Source organism: Dipodomys ordii, unplaced genomic scaffold (assembly GCF_000151885.1).
Source record: "Dipodomys ordii isolate 6190 unplaced genomic scaffold, Dord_2.0 Scaffold112, whole genome shotgun sequence".
Taxonomy (NCBI): Eukaryota; Metazoa; Chordata; class Mammalia; order Rodentia; family Heteromyidae; genus Dipodomys; species Dipodomys ordii.
In genome coordinates this window covers 5,715,531-5,727,853 of record NW_012267328.1, presented here as the reverse complement: position 1 = coordinate 5,727,853, position 12,323 = coordinate 5,715,531, and positions in this window count along the sequence as shown.

Here is a 12,323-nt window from a genome sequence, read left to right as displayed (position 1 = left end):
CAAGAGCAGCTGTCAGCTTCCGTGCTGGAAGGGTGATGGGAACCCACAAAGCTGCTGAGGTTCTAAGCAGGTCAGAATCCTCAGGCTGTATGACTGCAGAAGTCTTCATTTTCAAATAACCGAACATTAAACCAACAACAACAGAAGAAGAAAGTCAAAACTGGGCTGCTTAAAAACACCAAACCAACATAGCCGGACGCTGGTGGCTGGCGCCTGCAATCTCAGGAGGCTGAGATCTGAGGATCAAGGTTCAAAGCCAGCTCAGGTCGGAAAGTCCATGAGCTTCTTCTTTCTAATGAACTGCCCAAAAGCAAGACCTGGAGCCGTGGCTCAAATGGTACAGTGCCAGCTTTGAGTTAAAAAGCTCAGGCCCTGAATTCAAGCCTCAGTACTGTTTCAGCACACACACACACACACACACACACACACACACACACACACACGTGTGACACAGATTCAGAGAGTGGAATTAAGGCTTTCAGGGGATGGAGAATGAAGGGAAGTATTAATCAGTGAGTAGTCACAAGCATACAAGATGAAGAAGTTCTGAGCTATTTGCCACACAATGCTATGCCTATTGTTATAAGATTGTATTGTAAACATAAACATCACATCAAGTGGTAAGTCTATTAATGATTCTTTTCATTTATTTTTTTTGCCACTCCTGGGGCTTGAACTCAGGGCCTGGGTGTTGTTCATAGCTTCTTTTGCTCAAGGCTAGTGTTCTACCACTTGAGCCACAACTCCACTTCTGGCTTTTTCTGTGTATGTGGTACTGAGGAATTGAACCCAGGGCTTCATGCATGCTAGGCAAGCACTCTACCACTGAGCCACCTTTCAGCCTGTTAATGATTCTTAATAGTAGTAAGAGAAATCTTTTTTTTTTTTTGGGTCGGTCGTGGGGCTTGAACTCTGGGCCTGGGCGCTGTCCCTCAGTGCTTCAGCTCAAGGCTAGCGCTCTACCACCTGAGCTTCAGCCCCACTTCCGGCTTTTTCTGCTTATGTGTTGCTGAGGAATCAAACCCAGGGCCTCATGACTGCAAGGCAAGTGCTCTACCACTGAGCCACCTTCCCAGCCTCTAAAAGAAATGTCTTAATTCACGGTCTATGTCCATCTTCCAATGTCTCCCTGAGTGCATACGTGTGGGTGTGTGAGTCTGCAGACACAGGTCATGAATCCGCTGGTTGTACGGCTTGCAGCTGAGCTGCAGGAACACATGGAGACCTCGCTTCTACACTTGGTAGAACACAGAAGAAACACAGCCCATGGCCCCACGCCAAGGAGGGGAGGGATGAAATCACCAGCCGAGAAACACACAAGGACAGGCTGGAGAAGAATCAGGACCAATGTCCCAGTCAGCAACGTACTTTTTCCTGCAGAAATATCACATAAAGTTGGTTCCCACCAGTGCTATTTCCCCCCAGGCTTCTTTGCTCTGAGATGGAAGCGAATGGCCAGGTCATTTCTTCTTTCTCCTGTAGCTTTGGCAGGAGAAAAAAGAAAAAAAACAACAGAACTTTTCCTTTGAAAGTACAATGCTAGGGACAAAGCAGGCCTGGCTCCCGTCCACTGTTCTTTTAAAGGCCGTGAAGTTTCACCCTGTGTGTCAGCCCTGGTTCTCCTCTTGAGAACTGGATCATTCCTGTTCTCTAAGCATGCTTTGACTTACTTTTCCACTCCTACAGACCGACCCGCAAACTAATCTGAATTCCAATGCAGAAGGTTCAAGTATTGGAATCATGTAGCAGAGACAGAAATGGAGTGACTGTGGATGACTGGAAAATGGAGAGAAACACCGAGAAGATCAATTCACGTATGATCGCTTTGGCATTTGGTATAGTTCTCAATTCCTTAATAACTGGCCAAGGACCGAAGATGCGTGGCAACATGTCAGCATGGAACAAAAGCCATCCATTCTTTTTTTTTTTTTTTTGGGTCCAGTCGTGGGCTTGAACTCTGGGCCTGGGCGCTGCCCCTCAGCTCTTCAGCTTAAGGCTAGCGCTCTACCACTTGAGCCACAGCGCCACTTCTGGCTTTTTTCTTTTTGCTTATGTGGTGCTAAGGAATGGAACCCAGGGCCTCATGCATGCAAGGCAAGCGCTCTACCACTGAGCCACCTTCCCAGCCCAAGAGCCATCCATTCTTATGAAAAGATGAAGCAGGGGCTGGGTGCCCGTGGCTCCTGCCTAAGATCCTAGCTAACTCAGGAGGCAGCCATCTCCAAACTCTTATTTCCAACAAATGAGCAAAAAGCTGGAAGTGGAGGCATGGTTTGAGCAGCAGTGCCCAATCTTTTCGTTATCATCCTGTGGGAGGCCGGGGGAAAGATGTCTAAGAAAATCACTCTGCAATGCATTAATGTACATGTAAATACTATATACAGACTCAAACTCATTTCTCTACTACCTAGAAGCTAAATAACGAATGTCTAAAAGCTCCCAGAAGCTTGGTGAGGATTCCAACCTATTCATCAATGACAATTTACATATTCTCTAATCATCTAATCCATAGCAAAATGGTTAAAATAACCAACTGCATGATAAACACGTTGGGGGGTTTTTCAGTATTTTTATTGACTGGACTCGATTGAACTATTAATGGTGTAGGGATTAATGGCTCACAACAATTCTACCAGCGAATGCATTCAATGGTAGACTTGTCTTTGGCCAAGGGGACATGCTAAGTATTTTCATTTTAAGTTACTGTTTTTGGAAAGGAGATGTACAGAGGGGTTACGGGTCCATAAGTCAGGTAATGAGTTCATTTCTTTTTGGACAATGTCACCTCTTCCCTCTCTCTCTCCCAGTTTTCCCCTCCTGTCCCCCCCCACCACGTTGTAGAGTTCATTTTCCACACAGTGTCTAGTGAGCATGATAAGCATTTTTAAAAGCAGATTAATGAAATGTTTAAGATCAGAGAGGCTGCAGTGAGGGACTCCTGGTTTAAATTTCCATGGAGAGCTGCACTGGCAAGGGAAATCACCCGGCCTCACCAAATCTGAGTGCACACGTCCATAAATATGGGCGGCAATTACTCCTATCTGCTTATTTTAGGGCTCGAATGAGCCCAAGGAATAGAGAGATTATAAAGTGAGATGCAGTGATTTATACCTCATCCCTCCATGATTTACACACCCTGAGCGCTCACTAAATATCAGTTACAAGGTGACCATCCACTGTGCCTTATTTATTGAGATGGGGAAATCTTACTAATTCTTCCTCCTCCTCCTCCTCCTCCTCCTTCTCCTCCTCTTACTTCTCCTCCTTCTTCTTGCCTGGGTTAGCTTCAAACTGAAATCCTGCTGATCTCTACCTACAGACTAGCTGGGATTACAGGCATCAGCTGTCATGCCCATCCTGTCTTAATTAATAGAGAAATGTTTTCTTAAAACATTTAATTGACAATGACCAGACACGTCTCCAAGCATCTCTCCCCCTCCTGCCTGCCGTCCAGATGAACGAAAGGGCTTGAGAGGCACACCTGAGAACTTCGGATAGAGCGGCTTCTAGTCGGTGCCGGTCATGTTCTGGGCTGAATGAGGTCGTTGCTCTGCATTAGCTCATTTTAGTTCTGAGATAAACGAGGTAGGAGGGTCTCTGCACCTTCTAGCAGCTTCTTAGCAAGGAGACACGGGGGGAGGGGGAGAGGGGGAGGGGGAGGAGGGACGTTTGCTGCCAAAGTCACACAAACTGCCCCCTTAGAACCACACCATGACGTTTGCAACGCTAGCAGCTTTCCTTGCAAGAATAACAAGACGTGTCTCGATACATGAAGGCTCAACCAGACTGGGAGGAGAAAAAAAAATAAGGAAATTATACTCACCACTCTGTCAAAATATTTCACATGGTTTTGGAGTAAATGATTACTTCTATAATTTTTTTTTAAAATTAAAATGTGTCGGTGCTATCATGTTGAACAGAGGCTTAATTAGGCCAGAGTAATTTTTCCAGAGCAATTTTTAAAATTGGGCATTATTCATAGTTAGTTATTGAGATTAAGCCAAGAATGAGGCGGAGCATGAAGCTTCCTCTGTGCGCATCTGAGGCCTTTAAGTCCAGTCTGTACTTATGTGTGGTTTGGCAATGCTTCTGAGACCAGCAGGAAAGCCGGTTAATAAGACTGGTTGGGATGGTACACAAACCGCTCTGTTGAATGGCAACTCCTTTTTACAACTTGAATAATTAAAAAATAAATATAATTAAAACAAACTACTTGTACTCTATAATTTAAGAAGACCCAGCCTCAAATATAAATTGTGACATCGGATGATTTCTTCAAGATGGTGTCAGAGATAGATGTTTTCATCTAAACTAGGACAATTTTTTTTTTACGACAGGGCCATGCCATGTAGTCCAGGCTGGCCTTGGACTTACCGTCTGCTTGCCTCAACTTACCTAAGTGCGGTATAACAGGACTGCGCTACTGGATCTGGGTAAATATGATTTTTTTTGAACACTGTAAAACTGCAAACATACTTTGATAAAACAGTATGTGACCAAAAGAAAGTAACAGGAAAGCTAAGAAGGACCTAGATCTAAGCTGATCAACCATTATTTTAAGATGACTAACAGTACTGTTGTTGTATGTATTTCTGGAGCAAGTTTGCTGCTTTGATACATGTGTATACTGTACTAAATAAATGATTAAGACTAATATGCCTGTCACCTCAAATATCTATCGTGTCTTTATGGTGAGAACATTTAAATCTTCTCAGCTAATTTGCTAATTTGAAAGACCCAAAACATCCTCCTCCTCCTCCTCCTCCTCATCATCATCACCATCATCATGGTATGCGTATGTTTTTGTGTCAGTACTGGGGCTTGAACTCAGGATCTGGGTGCTGCCCCTGAGCTTTTCTGCTCAAGGTTAGTGCTCCACCACTTTGAGTCAGAGTTCCACTTGTGGCTTTTTTTTTTTTTTGGTGGTTATTGGGAGATAAGAATCGTAAGGACTTTCCTGCCTGGGCTCGCATTGAACTGTTATTCTCAGATCTCAGCCTCCTGAGTAGCTAGGATGACAGGCATGAGCCACCGGAGTCCAGTCAGTACTTTTTCTTGTTGCGCAACTCTATTTAGTTTTGTGTTTGGTTTTCTTTCCCATTCCTTTCTTTTTCTTTTTTTTTCTGTTCATCTTCGTTTGTTTTCAGGAGTCTTTGTAAGATCAAAGTGTGTTGTGCCCGACTTCAGGGAAGGGAGACAGAAAGGACTAGGCTGTGTTTGAGGAGACTTCCTTTGTCACAGAAATTCAGTCTTGGAATGATTAGTTGATGGAGACCTGACTGATTTCAGACAAAAGACGAGAGCAAACTAAAAGAACATGACAAGGTTAGACGAGGAAATAAAAGGAAGAAATATTTGGCTAGAGGCCAAGACATGGAAACAGATCACGTGTAGGGTAAGAAAAAAAATACACCTCCAGAAGAAATCATCTGAAAGTCTACCAAGTTTGATCTGAACGCAAACCAGTCTAGTGTCTGGGGAAAAACACTTAACTATCCCATGGCCTGCGCAGAAGAGGGCATTTGTTTTAAATTTTTTAAATATGTTTTATTGTGAAGATACTGTGCAGAGGGGTTACGGTTAATATTGTTGTGAAGCAAGGAATAATTTTGTTTCTTCTTCTGGTCTTTTGGTTTCTTGTCCACTTAGCTCAGACGGGCGCCTATGAAATCCGCATGTGTAAGGCAGAAGGGTAAGACTGAGCTTTAAGGCTGCATACAGATGATTTGGCTGTCTCTTCAAAACACAGATTGGTTTTCAGGAGATCTGGGCTGGTCTCACCTTTTGGTAAGATCTGAGGCCTGTGACTCAGTGTTTCCTGAGAGAACGTTGATAAGATAACCTTTCAGTTACAGCAACGTCGTAGATGCCACAGAAGGTTTTCAACATTTTCTCTAGAACTGACATTAGAAATCTGAAGGAAAGGATAACGCCTCCTCTCAGAAAAACATATACCACGAGTGCCCGCACCATTGCCAAGTTCGCTTAGAATTTCAGGATGAGAAACGACGCCTCAATTGAAACTGATCGATGATTTCAAGGCCAACCTGGGGCTTGATCTCTGGCGCTCTACCACTTGACCCATGTCTCCCGTTCTGGCTTTGCTGGTTCACTGGAGATGAGAGTCTCTTCAGATTCATCTGTGCTTGCTGGCTCTGAACTGAGATCTTTACACTTCAGCCTCTTGAGTAGCTGGGATGAGAGGTAGGTGGAGCCGCAGGGCACATTTCTGAAGCAGTTGAAGTCTGATTCTGAATAGCAGTTTGCATTTACAGAAGCCTGCTCTCTGCTTTGGTAGAAATTTTCTCAAATATTTCTAATATTGAATAAGTACTCTTTAGTCAGGAGACACACAAAAGTTCCGAGAGAAAGCTTAGTCATAGATAACATTAATAACAGCAGACACAAAATCCCAGCTTTGTAAATTCTAGTTCTGTATTGTTTAATTACCATATATCTACTTAGAGAATAGTATTATTCCTGTGATCCATGACCCAAGGAAGTACTGTGGTTTGAACTTTTGCTCTCCACAAACTTCACTGAAAATAACATAAACCGTATGTGTATATATGTGTGTGTGTGCATGTATCTATCTATCTATCTATCTATCTATCTATCTATGTTAGTGGCAAATCCTCTGGCCTGTGTTACTCACTCTTTAAATTAGTATAAATGCTATGGATAGGGTAAATAAATGAATACTTTTTGCTTTATCCATTTAATCCAGTTCCCATGGAAACTGCTAAAACAGAGTGCGGATAAATTTGGCGATATGTACTAAAAGCATTAAGGGCATTTATATTCTTTGAACTCAATAATTCCCCATGGGTCCTTTATGCCGGGAATATAATTGAATAACACAATTACATGTTTGTGAATAAATAATTCATCAAATAGAAAAGCGGAAATAATGATAATTTTTCAAATATGATTGAGTTTTGACAAAGGCACCCTTGATGTGAGGGCCTTTTTCTAATTGTCGGTGTTATAACAGTTAGGTGTTTATACAAAATAAAATAAACTGTACCATGAGATGCACCATCGATTAAAAACTGAAAAATACCCCGTAAGGTGTTTCAGAAGAAAACAGAAGCATATGAACTTGAGACAGGCAAAGACTTCAGAAACAAAATGCAAAAAATCTAATTGTAAAGAAACAAAAATATAAATGGGACTTTGTCAAAACTTAAAACTGCCTCCTATCAAAACCCAACATTTATAAGGTAAAAAGAACAAAACACAGGCTAGGCAGAATATGTATACCTGATAAATATGTGTACCTGATAAAGAAGTGTTGTGTAGAATACATAAATAACTATAAGTTAATAGTAAAAGGGTAGACTGCGCCATGACATAAAATGTTGAATGGTTGATGACTATGTGAAGACCATTAGTATGATCAACACACATGAAAGCACAAAGACACACTGCTACAATTATTTGAATAACTAACACAGCTACAGGCCACATGCAGGTGAAGGTACAAAGCAATGTGTGTTCTCACGTGTTCTAGAACTGTAACAGGAGACGGAGCCCGAAGGAAATCATTTGGCAATTCCTAATAAATTAAAACAAACTCAAAGGCCTAGTAATTTCATTCTTCGCGTGTACCTATGTGAAACAAAATGCATGTGGCCGCATGATAACTTCTATCAAAATATTCGTCGAAAAATGAACTTTACAACTTGGGAGGGGGTGTAGCCACGGAAATGGGAGGGAAGGGAGGATAGGGGAAAAACAAAGGAGGAGGCAACAATGCTTGATAAGAAATGTACTCATTACCTTGCTCATGTGATTGTAACCCCTCGGTATGGTATTTTCACAATAAAAAATCTTATTTAAAAATATTCACAAATATGACCCAATATAGTCCTGCATGTTCATCATGGCCTGTCTCCTTATCCATGTTCAACGTTAACACAGCATCTGAATTCCCAGCTTATACGCATCCTACACTGGAAGTATTCTAGAATAATAACAGTACAGACGACTTCCAGGTGGGCCAAACGAAGTCTGAGAAGTAAAGTACAGAAGACCAAAGCCTCCCTTTTGTCTTAAAGAACAAAGAGAAGAGAATTTTCATTAGAGTAGATTTTTTTCCCCCCACCACTTCAAAGGTGGCCCAGTGTAATGGCCCAATTCCAACGACTATTATCTTTTCCTTATTGAAGCTCACCAAAAGTTTTTTTTTCCCCTTAGGCTTCTCTTTGTCACCAAGTGAGGGGAGTAAACCTAGCCATTTTCTGATTCTACTCACATCGTGTGAACTTTCCCACCCGGGTTGTGATCACGCTCCTGATGCTCTCGCTCTCTACCATATGAACCACCATACCCCAGTGCTGGCTTTTTGCTGGTTAACGCAATGCCCGTCGGTCCATGAGTGCCATACAGTGTAATACCAGCCTTTCTCATTCACTAACATCCGCTGCACACAATGGTTTACATAGGAAGCTATAAATATGTATATCTTTCTATGTAATATATATATATATATCTTCATATATGTGTGTGTGTGTGTGTGTGTGTGTGTGTTTGCTGAACCACTAAAAGATAGCATTAATACAGCATTCAGTTCACATGCTGGGAAATCTGAAAATCCAACAAGATACTCCTGACCTGTCCTCAAAGCCTTTTTCTCCTGGTCCCTGACCAGTGTGAAAGGGACGGCATGCAGGAGAGTTGAGGGTTTAGGAGAGGAACTCATCTTGGCCTGCCTCAGTGGAGAAAACCTTAGGCTGATCTTTTCCCCCGCTTTTAAATCCTTAGGTTGAAAGTGATCTCCACGTTGGGTGAGAGGATGATAGAAACGATTCTAGACCGGTGTCTGTGACAGGCCCGCTAGGGGAGTCCCAAGGAGACTGATTAGGACTCTTGTATTGTTCAAGAATAAATTAAAAAATAAATCAAAGGAGCACAGAGGGCTGTTTGATGCAGACGCTGAGCCCGGGCTCTTTGGGATGGAAAGTGCTTCTGTCTGTCTGCTTGGGCTGTTGAGGTCAAGTTCAAACCTCTGCTTGGCTCAGAGAAAACTCCAGCCGGGAAGGCTTCTCTGTCTGTCACACAGTGAATCTGGACAGCAGGGGTTCTGCTTTGTCGCACGGAAGAGCGAGGCCTGGGCGCTGATGTTCAGACCAGGAATGGAAAGGCAGGAAAGACAGGGCCGCGCCCCAAACAAGGAGCTTGACAAGTTCACGAAATCCAAGTATGCCGGGTGATAATCACTTAGCGAGGGGATTGTGATCACTGCTTGGGATTTCTAGTCTTAGTGGAGCTGAAAGGCAATTTTGGCTGTTGTCGTTTTGGTTTGGTGTGTTTTCTTGGCCGTATTATCTTTTTGTAAAGAGTCTCTGCTTACCTGGGCGTTTACAAACTGAAATGTGAGATTTTTTCAGCCATGGTATTTCCAAATCCAGTGTGTATGTGTGTGTGTGTGTGTGTGTGCACGCGTGTGTGTGTGTGTCCTCGTGATCTGGAATCATTTTTATAATATCACCATAGCAACTTAGGGGAATGTGCAGATACCCAGAATATAAATCCACAGCACAATGGTTAGGAAGGAATATATATATTTTTTTAGCACATAAGCAATTAGAAGTAAATAAGAACGGAATTATGTTTTCTGCTGAACGATGGGTACAGAATGTGTTAAAAAATGAATCTGATTCTTTTTAATATGAGAAACTCTGTAAGGGAAATTCAGGGAAATATGACAAGCTAAAAAAAAAAGCTGGAGAGAACAGAGCTACTGTGGTGATAAAAGACAACGCTGCCAAGCTACTGTGAGCATCAGACGCGGGAGAAGAGCGCTCGGTAGAGCTGGTGAATAATTCAGAGCATGGATGAGAACCATCGATAATGGGATGGCGGGCGCCCGCTCTTCCCCCACTCCGGTGCCCAGTTTGAGATTGGCAAAGTGAGAGAATTAGACAGACGATTAGACCCTGAGAGCTCCCTGGTGACGCTTGACTCTGTCCTCAACGTTTTCTGATCACGGAGGTACCATGTGGCCAATACAATGCCCGCCAGACCTGACCCCCTTACTTCACGTACCGACAGCTCTTATCTCTTCTTCCTCTGCTTTTCTTCTGCAGGTCTGCTGTTTCATAGGGTTTGGGCTCCACCCCATTATTAGGCTCGAAGTGGGGATGTATGAGCAAGTACATCCCCTAACACACAAGCCTGAGCAACATCTGCAGCCACATGCCAGTCCATAGGTATGGATGGACATATATACACTTCCTTGAATTATTAGTACATAGGCTTTATTCCCCCACTGGGTTTTTCTCAGGTCGGAGGATAACAGCCGAGAGAAGCCGATAGCCATCTTGGTTATAGCACAAGGAAGGCCACGCGCAGAAAACACGACTGAAAAGCTCCAGCGAGCCTTTTGGCACGCTTGGCAGTTGTAACACATTGTCCGGGGTCAACACGCGTTCTGAGAAGTCCACTTGGAACTTTCTTCTTTCTTGGTAAGCTTCCAATCGATTTCCCTCCCCATCCAGCAGCACCCAGAGATTCCCCCCACTTTTATTTCACTGTGAAAATAGAAGCAATCAGAACGTAACGTCTTGGGTTTACACTGGCTCCGGGAGCAATGGACTTTCCTGCCCTTCATCACAACAGGGGTCTGCTTTTGTTCTTTTCGAATACCAACTCCTGCCTAGGCTCGTGAGCCCCAAATCACAGGACCTTCCACGCACTTTGCTCCTGCGTTTGTTCGTCTGTCTGTCTGTCTCTTTGAGGATCAATGTCCTCCCACCTATTGTGGGATTCCTATTAGTTTGTAAACAGTATGTGAAAAAAAAAATCCACAAACATTGTCCCATGCTATAGCTTTCCCAGTCTTTGTGGCTTAGGGTCTCTTCTTCTATTAGAGGGGAGCTCTGGCCTAGGTTCTCATCTCTATTTACATTCAGCACCCATGGCTCTAAAAATTACTTTTCCACTCATAAATAATCACCACGTGTCTACCTTTAGCCTTGTCTTCTCCCTGAGGTGGTCTCTCATCTATTTGGGTGAATCTCAAAATACACACACACGACTATTTCTTCTGCTTAGATTCCCCAGATAACAGAGACCCCTCCCCCCCTTTTTTTTTTTAACATGGATTACAGAACACTGTGATGAAGCATGGAAGCAAGGAGACAATCGGGAAATGGTCCAAGGAAGAAAAGGAACATGGCGGCAACAGCGGAGATAACGGTATTTACAAGGCCAGGCTTTCCAAGCTGAGCCGACAGGACTGGAGGCGGGCTGAGGGGAGGACACTGAGAGCTCAGGAAGGAGCTCTCTGTTGAGGGCACGCATTCGTCCTAGGTGGTCATGACACCAAGAGGAGAGAAACGGGAAAGTCCTATTAGCTGATTGTAACGGAAGGGTACATATGACTTTTGTGGAGTTGTGACCAAAACACCTTAGAAGACAGCGCAGAGGAGGAAAGATTTTATTTTCATGGTTGTTCTGACCCGATGCACTCAGGCAGAATATCATGGAAGCAAAGGGAAAGAAGAGAAGAAGAGAGGGAAGGAGAAAGGAGGGAGGAAAGGAGAAAGACAGGGAGAGGAAGAAGGGAAGGGGAAGGGAAAAGGGAGAGAGATACAATTGGGGGAGAGAGATTGGGAGGTAGCAGATATAGCCTGCCCAGGCCAGCTCCCAGGGACCCACGTGGGCCTCGGCCCTCAACATCTTTACTTCTTCTCCCAACAGTACTGCCGGTAGAGGACCAAGCCTTCAGTATCTACATCTGCGGAGGATACTTCATATTCCAGCCCTCACAGGAGACCGAACAACATTTCATCGCACACCAAAAGATCAGATTTCTACCTCTGGGTCTTGTGCTGACATTGCCCAATCAGGCCACAGAATTCTGACAGTATTCATTCTTCACATGAAAGAATGAAAGACTAGAACCATCTAGGCTGTTCTTAAGATTTCTCCCATCTCTGAGCTCCAGAGACATTATCTTCTCCACAGTCTCTCCTGGGCTCCTGGGCTCCTGTTTTCTTATAAGAGAGCCGTTGCTCTCTTCCTTGTCCCTCCTGATTTTTATTTATTTATTTTTACTAATGTCCTGTGTTTCTGTTTTGACCAGGTAACTTCCTAATGGAAATCCGCAAACATTTCCTTCCTGTTTTTGTCTGCTATGGAAGTTCATTTCTTTACCAAATCGACCTAAAAGAGTTCATGTTATTCCAATTTGGTTCTATGACAGGAACAGATTAGACACATGTGCTTATTATTTATCGAAGATCCTTTCTTCCCTACTGAAGAATTCTTCCAGGTGGTCAGATTCACGTAGACCAAAGACATTCTAGAATGATACA